The following is a 12,969-nucleotide window of genomic DNA, read 5'->3' as shown; positions in this document are numbered from 1 at the left end:
AGAGTGTGTGTCGCTCCCCCTCCTGCCTCCTGCTAAGGTGACTCCTGCGAGAGTCTGTGTGTGAGTGAGTGTGTGAGTGTGTGAGTGAGTGTGTGTGTGATTGAGTGTGTGTGTGACTGAGTGTATGTGTGTGTGTGTGTGTGTGTGTTTGTGAGCTGTCCTTAGGTTCCGTGCCTGCTTATGCGCCCTAGGGGGCCTGTCTACCTGTTCGGTCCGGCTTTCTTACCCCGGTGAGTTCATGCCTGGCGCGCGTGTCTGCCTGCGTGGGTCTTGCCTCTGCGCGCCCGCGTATGTGTGCCCCTATAAAGGGGTGGCACGCACGTGTGTGTGTGTGTGTTTGTATGTTTGTGTGTGTGTATACTTGTGTGAATGCCCGCACTTGGGAGGGAGGGCAAGGGCAGTGGGGCCTGGCTCTTGGGCCAGCCTCTCCGCTGGGTGGGCGTGGCTAGTGTGTGTGTGTGTGTGTGTGTGTGTGTGTGTGTGTGTGTGTCCCGGGTGGGATTGGATGCCAGCCATCACCAAATGTTCAGTTGACTTCCCGCTCCCAGGCTAAGGGCCCCTGTCCTGGGCACAGGGAGGACGGTGGGTCCCGGGTGGGTCGGGATTCCAGGAGCTGCTGGAAGCTCCGCCCTCGGCCCCCTCGAGGGCAAGAGGAAATCCCGGGTGGGTGGGTCAGGGCGCTGTTGTACTGAGCCTGTGGAAGGAAGAGTCTCTCTGTCGGGGAGGGGACGAGAGGAGGAGAGGAGGAGAGGAGGAGAGACCTCTGCGCATCCTGCGTGGGGAAAGGCTGGCACTCACAGGCTGGGCCCGTGTTCCATCCAGGGCGGGCTGAGGAGGGCTGGGGAGGCTGTAGGCCACGCGAGGCAGGCAGGCAGGCAGGCAGCCCCCGGGCTGGGGCGTGCGGATGGGGCTCGGGCAGGGGTGAGGGGCGCGCGGAAGGCAGGACGCGACGACTTTCTTAGGTGTGGGCTCTCTGTCGTCTGGGCTCTGGGCTCTGGGCTCTGGGCTCTGGGCTCTGGGCTGGGGACTCGGGACTCGGGACTCGGGACTCGGGACCCGGGGGCTTGGGGCTTGCTGGCTGTCTGACGTGCCACCGGTGGGGGTGGGCCGGGCGGGCCTGGCGGGCGGCTGAGCGAGCGCAGCAGGCTCTTGGGGCTTGTTGGCGAGAGCCGCCCTCGTCTACGGCCATACCACCCTGAACGCGCCCGATCTCGTCTGATCTCGGAAGCTAAGCAGGGTCGGGCCTGGTTAGTACTTGGATGGGAGACCGCCTGGGAATACCGGGTGCTGTAGGCTTTTTGGACTCCCTTTTGGCCGCGGCGGGGGACCAGTCTCAGGCCAGGCCATCCCCACCCACATGCATCCCACACCCCACAGGCCACAGCCCAGGCCCCGGGGAGAGCCCACCCTCGCCCTCTCAGATGCCTGGCATATGCACGGTGGCTCCAGACAGAGTGGGCGCCCCGACACCCACCACCCTGGAGGCAGCAAGACAGGAGGTGAGAGAGCCTCTCTCCATTTGCAGCGAGCCCAGGCTGGCCTCGAACACCACATCCTCGCCCACCACCGCACTGGTCTCTCTCCCCGTGTAGTGTGTGGGATTGCCTGGGTGGGTGGGTGCCCCTGTGGGGGTGCCTCTTAGGAGGCCACGGCGCGTGGGTGACTGCTGCGGTGGTGGGTGTGGCTGTGAGAGCGTGCAAAGGTCTGTGTGACCACCGGTGTGTGAGAGTGTGTGTCGCTCCCCCTCCTGCCTCCTGCTAAGGTGACTCCTGCGAGAGTCTGTGTGTGAGTGAGTGTGTGAGTGTGTGAGTGAGTGTGTGTGTGATTGAGTGTGTGTGTGACTGAGTGTATGTGTGTGTGTGTGTGTGTGTGTTTGTGAGCTGTCCTTAGGTTCCGTGCCTGCTTATGCGCCCTAGGGGGCCTGTCTACCTGTTCGGTCCGGCTTTCTTACCCCGGTGAGTTCATGCCTGGCGCGCGTGTCTGCCTGCGTGGGTCTTGCCTCTGCGCGCCCGCGTATGTGTGCCCCTATAAAGGGGTGGCACGCACGTGTGTGTGTGTGTGTGTTTGTATGTTTGTGTGTGTGTATACTTGTGTGAATGCCCGCACTTGGGAGGGAGGGCAAGGGCAGTGGGGCCTGGCTCTTGGGCCAGCCTCTCTGCTGGGTGGGCGTGGCTAGTGTGTGTGTGTGTGTGTGTGTGTGTGTGTGTGTGTCCCGGGTGGGATTGGATGCCAGCCATCACCAAATGTTCAGTTGACTTCCCGCTCCCAGGCTGAGGGCCCCTGTCCTGGGCACAGGGAGGACGGTGGGTCCCGGGTGGGTCGGGATTCCAGGAGCTGCTGGAAGCTCCGCCCTCGGCCCCCTCGAGGGCAAGAGGAAATCCCGGGTGGGTGGGTCAGGGCGCTGTTGTACTGAGCCTGTGGAAGGAAGAGTCTCTCTGTCGGGGAGGGGACGAGAGGAGGAGAGGAGGAGAGGAGGAGAGACCTCTGCGCATCCTGCGTGGGGAAAGGCTGGCACTCACAGGCTGGGCCCGTGTTCCATCCAGGGCGGGCTGAGGAGGGCTGGGGAGGCTGTAGGCCACGCGAGGCAGGCAGGCAGGCAGGCAGCCCCCGGGCTGGGGCGTGCGGATGGGGCTCGGGCAGGGGTGAGGGGCGCGCGGAAGGCAGGACGCGACGACTTTCTTAGGTGTGGGCTCTCTGTCGTCTGGGCTCTGGGCTCTGGGCTCTGGGCTCTGGGCTCTGGGCTGGGGACTCGGGACTCGGGACCCGGGGGCTTGGGGCTTGCTGGCTGTCTGACGTGCCACCGGTGGGGGTGGGCCGGGCGGGCCTGGCGGGCGGCTGAGCGGGCGCAGCAGGCTCTTGGGGCTTGTTGGCGAGAGCCGCCCTCGTCTACGGCCATACCACCCTGAACGCGCCCGATCTCGTCTGATCTCGGAAGCTAAGCAGGGTCGGGCCTGGTTAGTACTTGGATGGGAGACCGCCTGGGAATACCGGGTGCTGTAGGCTTTTTGGACTCCCTTTTGGCCGCGGCGGGGGACCAGTCTCAGGCCAGGCCATCCCCACCCACATGCATCCCACACCCCACAGGCCACAGCCCAGGCCCCGGGGAGAGCCCACCCTCGCCCTCTCAGATGCCTGGCATATGCACGGTGGCTCCAGACAGAGTGGGCGCCCCGACACCCACCACCCTGGAGGCAGCAAGACAGGAGGTGAGAGAGCCTCTCTCCATTTGCAGCGAGCCCAGGCTGGCCTCGAACACCACATCCTCGCCCACCACCGCACTGGTCTCTCTCCCCGTGTAGTGTGTGGGATTGCCTGGGTGGGTGGGTGCCCCTGTGGGGGTGCCTCTTAGGAGGCCACGGCGCGTGGGTGACTGCTGCGGTGGTGGGTGTGGCTGTGAGAGCGTGCAAAGGTCTGTGTGACCACCGGTGTGTGAGAGTGTGTGTCGCTCCCCCTCCTGCCTCCTGCTAAGGTGACTCCTGCGAGAGTCTGTGTGTGAGTGAGTGTGTGAGTGTGTGAGTGAGTGTGTGTGTGATTGAGTGTGTGTGTGACTGAGTGTATGTGTGTGTGTGTGTGTGTGTGTGTTTGTGAGCTGTCCTTAGGTTCCGTGCCTGCTTATGCGCCCTAGGGGGCCTGTCTACCTGTTCAGTCCGGCTTTCTTACCCCGGTGAGTTCATGCCTGGCGCGCGTGTCTGCCTGCGTGGGTCTTGCCTCTGCGCGCCCGCGTATGTGTGCCCCTATAAAGGGGTGGCACGCACGTGTGTGTGTGTGTGTGTTTGTATGTTTGTGTGTGTGTATACTTGTGTGAATGCCCGCACTTGGGAGGGAGGGCAAGGGCAGTGGGGCCTGGCTCTTGGGCCAGCCTCTCCGCTGGGTGGGCGTGGCTAGTGTGTGTGTGTGTGTGTGTGTGTGTGTGTGTGTGTCCCGGGTGGGATTGGATGCCAGCCATCACCAAATGTTCAGTTGACTTCCCGCTCCCAGGCTGAGGGCCCCTGTCCTGGGCACAGGGAGGACGGTGGGTCCCGGGTGGGTCGGGATTCCAGGAGCTGCTGGAAGCTCCGCCCTCGGCCCCCTCGAGGGCAAGAGGAAATCCCGGGTGGGTGGGTCAGGGCGCTGTTGTACTGAGCCTGTGGAAGGAAGAGTCTCTCTGTCGGGGAGGGGACGAGAGGAGGAGAGGAGGAGAGGAGGAGAGACCTCTGCGCATCCTGCGTGGGGAAAGGCTGGCACTCACAGGCTGGGCCCGTGTTCCATCCAGGGCGGGCTGAGGAGGGCTGGGGAGGCTGTAGGCCACGCGAGGCAGGCAGGCAGGCAGGCAGCCCCCGGGCTGGGGCGTGCGGATGGGGCTCGGGCAGGGGTGAGGGGCGCGCGGAAGGCAGGACGCGACGACTTTCTTAGGTGTGGGCTCTCTGTCGTCTGGGCTCTGGGCTCTGGGCTCTGGGCTCTGGGCTCTGGGCTGGGGACTCGGGACTCGGGACTCGGGACTCGGGACCCGGGGGCTTGGGGCTTGCTGGCTGTCTGACGTGCCACCGGTGGGGGTGGGCCGGGCGGGCCTGGCGGGCGGCTGAGCGGGCGCAGCAGGCTCTTGGGGCTTGTTGGCGAGAGCCGCCCTCGTCTACGGCCATACCACCCTGAACGCGCCCGATCTCGTCTGATCTCGGAAGCTAAGCAGGGTCGGGCCTGGTTAGTACTTGGATGGGAGACCGCCTGGGAATACCGGGTGCTGTAGGCTTTTTGGACTCCCTTTTGGCCGCGGCGGGGGACCAGTCTCAGGCCAGGCCATACCCACCCACATGCATCCCACAGCCCACAGGCCACAGCCCAGGCCCCGGGGAGAGCCCACCCTCGCCCTCTCAGATGCCTGGCATATGCACGGTGGCTCCAGACAGAGTGGGCGCCCCGACACCCACCACCCTGGAGGCAGCAAGACAGGAGGTGAGAGAGCCTCTCTCCATTTGCAGCGAGCCCAGGCTGGCCTCGAACACCACATCCTCGCCCACCACCGCACTGGTCTCTCTCCCCGTGTAGTGTGTGGGATTGCCTGGGTGGGTGGGTGCCCCTGTGGGGGTGCCTCTTAGGAGGCCACGGCGCGTGGGTGACTGCTGCGGTGGTGGGTGTGGCTGTGAGAGCGTGCAAAGGTCTGTGTGACCACCGGTGTGTGAGAGTGTGTGTCGCTCCCCCTCCTGCCTCCTGCTAAGGTGACTCCTGCGAGAGTCTGTGTGTGAGTGAGTGTGTGAGTGTGTGAGTGAGTGTGTGTGTGATTGAGTGTGTGTGTGACTGAGTGTATGTGTGTGTGTGTGTGTGTGTGTTTGTGAGCTGTCCTTAGGTTCCGTGCCTGCTTATGCGCCCTAGGGGGCCTGTCTACCTGTTCGGTCCGGCTTTCTTACCCCGGTGAGTTCATGCCTGGCGCGCGTGTCTGCCTGCGTGGGTCTTGCCTCTGCGCGCCCGCGTATGTGTGCCCCTATAAAGGGGTGGCACGCACGTGTGTGTGTGTGTGTTTGTATGTTTGTGTGTGTGTATACTTGTGTGAATGCCCGCACTTGGGAGGGAGGGCAAGGGCAGTGGGGCCTGGCTCTTGGGCCAGCCTCTCCGCTGGGTGGGCGTGGCTAGTGTGTGTGTGTGTGTGTGTGTGTGTGTGTGTGTGTCCCGGGTGGGATTGGATGCCAGCCATCACCAAATGTTCAGTTGACTTCCCGCTCCCAGGCTGAGGGCCCCTGTCCTGGGCACAGGGAGGACGGTGGGTCCCGGGTGGGTCGGGATTCCAGGAGCTGCTGGAAGCTCCGCCCTCGGCCCCCTCGAGGGCAAGAGGAAATCCCGGGTGGGTGGGTCAGGGCGCTGTTGTACTGAGCCTGTGGAAGGAAGAGTCTCTCTGTCGGGGAGGGGACGAGAGGAGGAGAGGAGGAGAGGAGGAGAGACCTCTGCGCATCCTGCGTGGGGAAAGGCTGGCACTCACAGGCTGGGCCCGTGTTCCATCCAGGGCGGGCTGAGGAGGGCTGGGGAGGCTGTAGGCCACGCGAGGCAGGCAGGCAGGCAGGCAGCCCCCGGGCTGGGGCGTGCGGATGGGGCTCGGGCAGGGGTGAGGGGCGCGCGGAAGGCAGGACGCGACGACTTTCTTAGGTGTGGGCTCTCTGTCGTCTGGGCTCTGGGCTCTGGGCTCTGGGCTCTGGGCTCTGGGCTGGGGACTCGGGACTCGGGACTCGGGACTCGGGACCCGGGGGCTTGGGGCTTGCTGGCTGTCTGACGTGCCACCGGTGGGGGTGGGCCGGGCGGGCCTGGCGGGCGGCTGAGCGAGCGCAGCAGGCTCTTGGGGCTTGTTGGCGAGAGCCGCCCTCGTCTACGGCCATACCACCCTGAACGCGCCCGATCTCGTCTGATCTCGGAAGCTAAGCAGGGTCGGGCCTGGTTAGTACTTGGATGGGAGACCGCCTGGGAATACCGGGTGCTGTAGGCTTTTTGGACTCCCTTTTGGCCGCGGCGGGGGACCAGTCTCAGGCCAGGCCATCCCCACCCACATGCATCCCACAGCCCACAGGCCACAGCCCAGGCCCCGGGGAGAGCCCACCCTCGCCCTCTCAGATGCCTGGCATATGCACGGTGGCTCCAGACAGAGTGGGCGCCCCGACACCCACCACCCTGGAGGCAGCAAGACAGGAGGTGAGAGAGCCTCTCTCCATTTGCAGCGAGCCCAGGCTGGCCTCGAACACCACATCCTCGCCCACCACCGCACTGGTCTCTCTCCCCGTGTAGTGTGTGGGATTGCCTGGGTGGGTGGGTGCCCCTGTGGGGGTGCCTCTTAGGAGGCCACGGCGCGTGGGTGACTGCTGCGGTGGTGGGTGTGGCTGTGAGAGCGTGCAAAGGTCTGTGTGACCACCGGTGTGTGAGAGTGTGTGTCGCTCCCCCTCCTGCCTCCTGCTAAGGTGACTCCTGCGAGAGTCTGTGTGTGAGTGAGTGTGTGAGTGTGTGAGTGAGTGTGTGTGTGATTGAGTGTGTGTGTGACTGAGTGTATGTGTGTGTGTGTGTGTGTGTGTTTGTGAGCTGTCCTTAGGTTCCGTGCCTGCTTATGCGCCCTAGGGGGCCTGTCTACCTGTTCGGTCCGGCTTTCTTACCCCGGTGAGTTCATGCCTGGCGCGCGTGTCTGCCTGCGTGGGTCTTGCCTCTGCGCGCCCGCGTATGTGTGCCCCTATAAAGGGGTGGCACGCACGTGTGTGTGTGTGTGTTTGTATGTTTGTGTGTGTGTATACTTGTGTGAATGCCCGCACTTGGGAGGGAGGGCAAGGGCAGTGGGGCCTGGCTCTTGGGCCAGCCTCTCCGCTGGGTGGGCGTGGCTAGTGTGTGTGTGTGTGTGTGTGTGTGTGTGTGTGTGTGTGTGTCCCGGGTGGGATTGGATGCCAGCCATCACCAAATGTTCAGTTGACTTCCCGCTCCCAGGCTGAGGGCCCCTGTCCTGGGCACAGGGAGGACGGTGGGTCCCGGGTGGGTCGGGATTCCAGGAGCTGCTGGAAGCTCCGCCCTCGGCCCCCTCGAGGGCAAGAGGAAATCCCGGGTGGGTGGGTCAGGGCGCTGTTGTACTGAGCCTGTGGAAGGAAGAGTCTCTCTGTCGGGGAGGGGACGAGAGGAGGAGAGGAGGAGAGGAGGAGAGACCTCTGCGCATCCTGCGTGGGGAAAGGCTGGCACTCACAGGCTGGGCCCGTGTTCCATCCAGGGCGGGCTGAGGAGGGCTGGGGAGGCTGTAGGCCACGCGAGGCAGGCAGGCAGGCAGGCAGCCCCCGGGCTGGGGCGTGCGGATGGGGCTCGGGCAGGGGTGAGGGGCGCGCGGAAGGCAGGACGCGACGACTTTCTTAGGTGTGGGCTCTCTGTCGTCTGGGCTCTGGGCTCTGGGCTCTGGGCTCTGGGCTCTGGGCTGGGGACTCGGGACTCGGGACTCGGGACTCGGGACCCGGGGGCTTGGGGCTTGCTGGCTGTCTGACGTGCCACCGGTGGGGGTGGGCCGGGCGGGCCTGGCGGGCGGCTGAGCGAGCGCAGCAGGCTCTTGGGGCTTGTTGGCGAGAGCCGCCCTCGTCTACGGCCATACCACCCTGAACGCGCCCGATCTCGTCTGATCTCGGAAGCTAAGCAGGGTCGGGCCTGGTTAGTACTTGGATGGGAGACCGCCTGGGAATACCGGGTGCTGTAGGCTTTTTGGACTCCCTTTTGGCCGCGGCGGGGGACCAGTCTCAGGCCAGGCCATCCCCACCCACATGCATCCCACACCCCACAGGCCACAGCCCAGGCCCCGGGGAGAGCCCACCCTCGCCCTCTCAGATGCCTGGCATATGCACGGTGGCTCCAGACAGAGTGGGCGCCCCGACACCCACCACCCTGGAGGCAGCAAGACAGGAGGTGAGAGAGCCTCTCTCCATTTGCAGCGAGCCCAGGCTGGCCTCGAACACCACATCCTCGCCCACCACCGCACTGGTCTCTCTCCCCGTGTAGTGTGTGGGATTGCCTGGGTGGGTGGGTGCCCCTGTGGGGGTGCCTCTTAGGAGGCCACGGCGCGTGGGTGACTGCTGCGGTGGTGGGTGTGGCTGTGAGAGCGTGCAAAGGTCTGTGTGACCACCGGTGTGTGAGAGTGTGTGTCGCTCCCCCTCCTGCCTCCTGCTAAGGTGACTCCTGCGAGAGTCTGTGTGTGAGTGAGTGTGTGAGTGTGTGAGTGAGTGTGTGTGTGATTGAGTGTGTGTGTGACTGAGTGTATGTGTGTGTGTGTGTGTGTGTGTTTGTGAGCTGTCCTTAGGTTCCGTGCCTGCTTATGCGCCCTAGGGGGCCTGTCTACCTGTTCGGTCCGGCTTTCTTACCCCGGTGAGTTCATGCCTGGCGCGCGTGTCTGCCTGCGTGGGTCTTGCCTCTGCGCGCCCGCGTATGTGTGCCCCTATAAAGGGGTGGCACGCACGTGTGTGTGTGTGTGTGTTTGTATGTTTGTGTGTGTGTATACTTGTGTGAATGCCCGCACTTGGGAGGGAGGGCAAGGGCAGTGGGGCCTGGCTCTTGGGCCAGCCTCTCTGCTGGGTGGGCGTGGCTAGTGTGTGTGTGTGTGTGTGTGTGTGTGTGTGTGTGTCCCGGGTGGGATTGGATGCCAGCCATCACCAAATGTTCAGTTGACTTCCCGCTCCCAGGCTGAGGGCCCCTGTCCTGGGCACAGGGAGGACGGTGGGTCCCGGGTGGGTCGGGATTCCAGGAGCTGCTGGAAGCTCCGCCCTCGGCCCCCTCGAGGGCAAGAGGAAATCCCGGGTGGGTGGGTCAGGGCGCTGTTGTACTGAGCCTGTGGAAGGAAGAGTCTCTCTGTCGGGGAGGGGACGAGAGGAGGAGAGGAGGAGAGGAGGAGAGACCTCTGCGCATCCTGCGTGGGGAAAGGCTGGCACTCACAGGCTGGGCCCGTGTTCCATCCAGGGCGGGCTGAGGAGGGCTGGGGAGGCTGTAGGCCACGCGAGGCAGGCAGGCAGGCAGGCAGCCCCCGGGCTGGGGCGTGCGGATGGGGCTCGGGCAGGGGTGAGGGGCGCGCGGAAGGCAGGACGCGACGACTTTCTTAGGTGTGGGCTCTCTGTCGTCTGGGCTCTGGGCTCTGGGCTCTGGGCTCTGGGCTCTGGGCTGGGGACTCGGGACTCGGGACTCGGGACTCGGGACCCGGGGGCTTGGGGCTTGCTGGCTGTCTGACGTGCCACCGGTGGGGGTGGGCCGGGCGGGCCTGGCGGGCGGCTGAGCGGGCGCAGCAGGCTCTTGGGGCTTGTTGGCGAGAGCCGCCCTCGTCTACGGCCATACCACCCTGAACGCGCCCGATCTCGTCTGATCTCGGAAGCTAAGCAGGGTCGGGCCTGGTTAGTACTTGGATGGGAGACCGCCTGGGAATACCGGGTGCTGTAGGCTTTTTGGACTCCCTTTTGGCCGCGGCGGGGGACCAGTCTCAGGCCAGGCCATCCCCACCCACATGCATCCCACACCCCACAGGCCACAGCCCAGGCCCCGGGGAGAGCCCACCCTCGCCCTCTCAGATGCCTGGCATATGCACGGTGGCTCCAGACAGAGTGGGCGCCCCGACACCCACCACCCTGGAGGCAGCAAGACAGGAGGTGAGAGAGCCTCTCTCCATTTGCAGCGAGCCCAGGCTGGCCTCGAACACCACATCCTCGCCCACCACCGCACTGGTCTCTCTCCCCGTGTAGTGTGTGGGATTGCCTGGGTGGGTGGGTGCCCCTGTGGGGGTGCCTCTTAGGAGGCCACGGCGCGTGGGTGACTGCTGCGGTGGTGGGTGTGGCTGTGAGAGCGTGCAAAGGTCTGTGTGACCACCGGTGTGTGAGAGTGTGTGTCGCTCCCCCTCCTGCCTCCTGCTAAGGTGACTCCTGCGAGAGTCTGTGTGTGAGTGAGTGTGTGAGTGTGTGAGTGAGTGTGTGTGTGATTGAGTGTGTGTGTGACTGAGTGTATGTGTGTGTGTGTGTGTGTGTGTGTTTGTGAGCTGTCCTTAGGTTCCGTGCCTGCTTATGCGCCCTAGGGGGCCTGTCTACCTGTTCAGTCCGGCTTTCTTACCCCGGTGAGTTCATGCCTGGCGCGCGTGTCTGCCTGCGTGGGTCTTGCCTCTGCGCGCCCGCGTATGTGTGCCCCTATAAAGGGGTGGCACGCACGTGTGTGTGTGTGTGTGTTTGTATGTTTGTGTGTGTGTATACTTGTGTGAATGCCCGCACTTGGGAGGGAGGGCAAGGGCAGTGGGGCCTGGCTCTTGGGCCAGCCTCTCCGCTGGGTGGGCGTGGCTAGTGTGTGTGTGTGTGTGTGTGTGTGTGTGTGTGTGTCCCGGGTGGGATTGGATGCCAGCCATCACCAAATGTTCAGTTGACTTCCCGCTCCCAGGCTGAGGGCCCCTGTCCTGGGCACAGGGAGGACGGTGGGTCCCGGGTGGGTCGGGATTCCAGGAGCTGCTGGAAGCTCCGCCCTCGGCCCCCTCGAGGGCAAGAGGAAATCCCGGGTGGGTGGGTCAGGGCGCTGTTGTACTGAGCCTGTGGAAGGAAGAGTCTCTCTGTCGGGGAGGGGACGAGAGGAGGAGAGGAGGAGAGGAGGAGAGACCTCTGCGCATCCTGCGTGGGGAAAGGCTGGCACTCACAGGCTGGGCCCGTGTTCCATCCAGGGCGGGCTGAGGAGGGCTGGGGAGGCTGTAGGCCACGCGAGGCAGGCAGGCAGGCAGGCAGCCCCCGGGCTGGGGCGTGCGGATGGGGCTCGGGCAGGGGTGAGGGGCGCGCGGAAGGCAGGACGCGACGACTTTCTTAGGTGTGGGCTCTCTGTCGTCTGGGCTCTGGGCTCTGGGCTCTGGGCTCTGGGCTCTGGGCTGGGGACTCGGGACTCGGGACTCGGGACTCGGGACCCGGGGGCTTGGGGCTTGCTGGCTGTCTGACGTGCCACCGGTGGGGGTGGGCCGGGCGGGCCTGGCGGGCGGCTGAGCGGGCGCAGCAGGCTCTTGGGGCTTGTTGGCGAGAGCCGCCCTCGTCTACGGCCATACCACCCTGAACGCGCCCGATCTCGTCTGATCTCGGAAGCTAAGCAGGGTCGGGCCTGGTTAGTACTTGGATGGGAGACCGCCTGGGAATACCGGGTGCTGTAGGCTTTTTGGACTCCCTTTTGGCCGCGGCGGGGGACCAGTCTCAGGCCAGGCCATCCCCACCCACATGCATCCCACAGCCCACAGGCCACAGCCCAGGCCCCGGGGAGAGCCCACCCTCGCCCTCTCAGATGCCTGGCATATGCACGGTGGCTCCAGACAGAGTGGGCGCCCCGACACCCACCACCCTGGAGGCAGCAAGACAGGAGGTGAGAGAGCCTCTCTCCATTTGCAGCGAGCCCAGGCTGGCCTCGAACACCACATCCTCGCCCACCACCGCACTGGTCTCTCTCCCCGTGTAGTGTGTGGGATTGCCTGGGTGGGTGGGTGCCCCTGTGGGGGTGCCTCTTAGGAGGCCACGGCGCGTGGGTGACTGCTGCGGTGGTGGGTGTGGCTGTGAGAGCGTGCAAAGGTCTGTGTGACCACCGGTGTGTGAGAGTGTGTGTCGCTCCCCCTCCTGCCTCCTGCTAAGGTGACTCCTGCGAGAGTCTGTGTGTGAGTGAGTGTGTGAGTGTGTGAGTGAGTGTGTGTGTGATTGAGTGTGTGTGTGACTGAGTGTATGTGTGTGTGTGTGTGTGTGTGTGTTTGTGAGCTGTCCTTAGGTTCCGTGCCTGCTTATGCGCCCTAGGGGGCCTGTCTACCTGTTCGGTCCGGCTTTCTTACCCCGGTGAGTTCATGCCTGGCGCGCGTGTCTGCCTGCGTGGGTCTTGCCTCTGCGCGCCCGCGTATGTGTGCCCCTATAAAGGGGTGGCACGCACGTGTGTGTGTGTGTGTGTTTGTATGTTTGTGTGTGTGTATACTTGTGTGAATGCCCGCACTTGGGAGGGAGGGCAAGGGCAGTGGGGCCTGGCTCTTGGGCCAGCCTCTCCGCTGGGTGGGCGTGGCTAGTGTGTGTGTGTGTGTGTGTGTGTGTGTGTGTGTGTCCCGGGTGGGATTGGATGCCAGCCATCACCAAATGTTCAGTTGACTTCCCGCTCCCAGGCTGAGGGCCCCTGTCCTGGGCACAGGGAGGACGGTGGGTCCCGGGTGGGTCGGGATTCCAGGAGCTGCTGGAAGCTCCGCCCTCGGCCCCCTCGAGGGCAAGAGGAAATCCCGGGTGGGTGGGTCAGGGCGCTGTTGTACTGAGCCTGTGGAAGGAAGAGTCTCTCTGTCGGGGAGGGGACGAGAGGAGGAGAGGAGGAGAGGAGGAGAGACCTCTGCGCATCCTGCGTGGGGAAAGGCTGGCACTCACAGGCTGGGCCCGTGTTCCATCCAGGGCGGGCTGAGGAGGGCTGGGGAGGCTGTAGGCCACGCGAGGCAGGCAGGCAGGCAGGCAGCCCCCGGGCTGGGGCGTGCGGATGGGGCTCGGGCAGGGGTGAGGG

General features: G+C 64.8%; 7 non-coding genes across 7 annotated transcripts; all 7 read left to right on the top strand.

The window, feature by feature from the left end:
• Window positions 1-1,177: 1,177 nt before the first annotated feature.
• LOC147999524 (5S ribosomal RNA) lies at window positions 1,178-1,296 on the top strand. Its single transcript, XR_015644355.1, has one exon. It is a non-coding gene; the product is annotated as a 5S ribosomal RNA (ribosomal RNA).
• A 1,588-nt stretch (window positions 1,297-2,884) lies between these two features.
• LOC147999523 (5S ribosomal RNA) lies at window positions 2,885-3,003 on the top strand. Its single transcript, XR_015644354.1, has one exon. It is a non-coding gene; the product is annotated as a 5S ribosomal RNA (ribosomal RNA).
• Window positions 3,004-4,607: 1,604 nt separating this feature from the next.
• LOC147999522 (5S ribosomal RNA) lies at window positions 4,608-4,726 on the top strand. Its single transcript, XR_015644353.1, has one exon. It is a non-coding gene; the product is annotated as a 5S ribosomal RNA (ribosomal RNA).
• Window positions 4,727-6,326: 1,600 nt separating this feature from the next.
• On the top strand, window positions 6,327-6,445 carry LOC147999521 (5S ribosomal RNA). The gene has a single exon (XR_015644352.1). It is a non-coding gene; the product is annotated as a 5S ribosomal RNA (ribosomal RNA).
• Window positions 6,446-8,051: 1,606 nt separating this feature from the next.
• On the top strand, window positions 8,052-8,170 carry LOC147999520 (5S ribosomal RNA). The gene has a single exon (XR_015644351.1). It is a non-coding gene; the product is annotated as a 5S ribosomal RNA (ribosomal RNA).
• A 1,602-nt stretch (window positions 8,171-9,772) lies between these two features.
• LOC147999519 (5S ribosomal RNA) lies at window positions 9,773-9,891 on the top strand. Its single transcript, XR_015644349.1, has one exon. It is a non-coding gene; the product is annotated as a 5S ribosomal RNA (ribosomal RNA).
• Window positions 9,892-11,495: 1,604 nt separating this feature from the next.
• Window positions 11,496-11,614, top strand: LOC147999518 (5S ribosomal RNA). Its single transcript, XR_015644348.1, has one exon. It is a non-coding gene; the product is annotated as a 5S ribosomal RNA (ribosomal RNA).
• The last annotated feature ends 1,355 nt before the right edge of the window (window positions 11,615-12,969 follow it).

The sequence above is a fragment of the Rattus norvegicus genome, chromosome 19 (assembly GCF_021556685.1).
Source record: "Rattus norvegicus strain SHRSP/BbbUtx chromosome 19, alternate assembly SHRSP_T2T, whole genome shotgun sequence".
Classification (NCBI taxonomy): Eukaryota; Metazoa; Chordata; class Mammalia; order Rodentia; family Muridae; genus Rattus; species Rattus norvegicus.
This window is presented reverse-complemented; position numbering and strand designations above follow the sequence as displayed.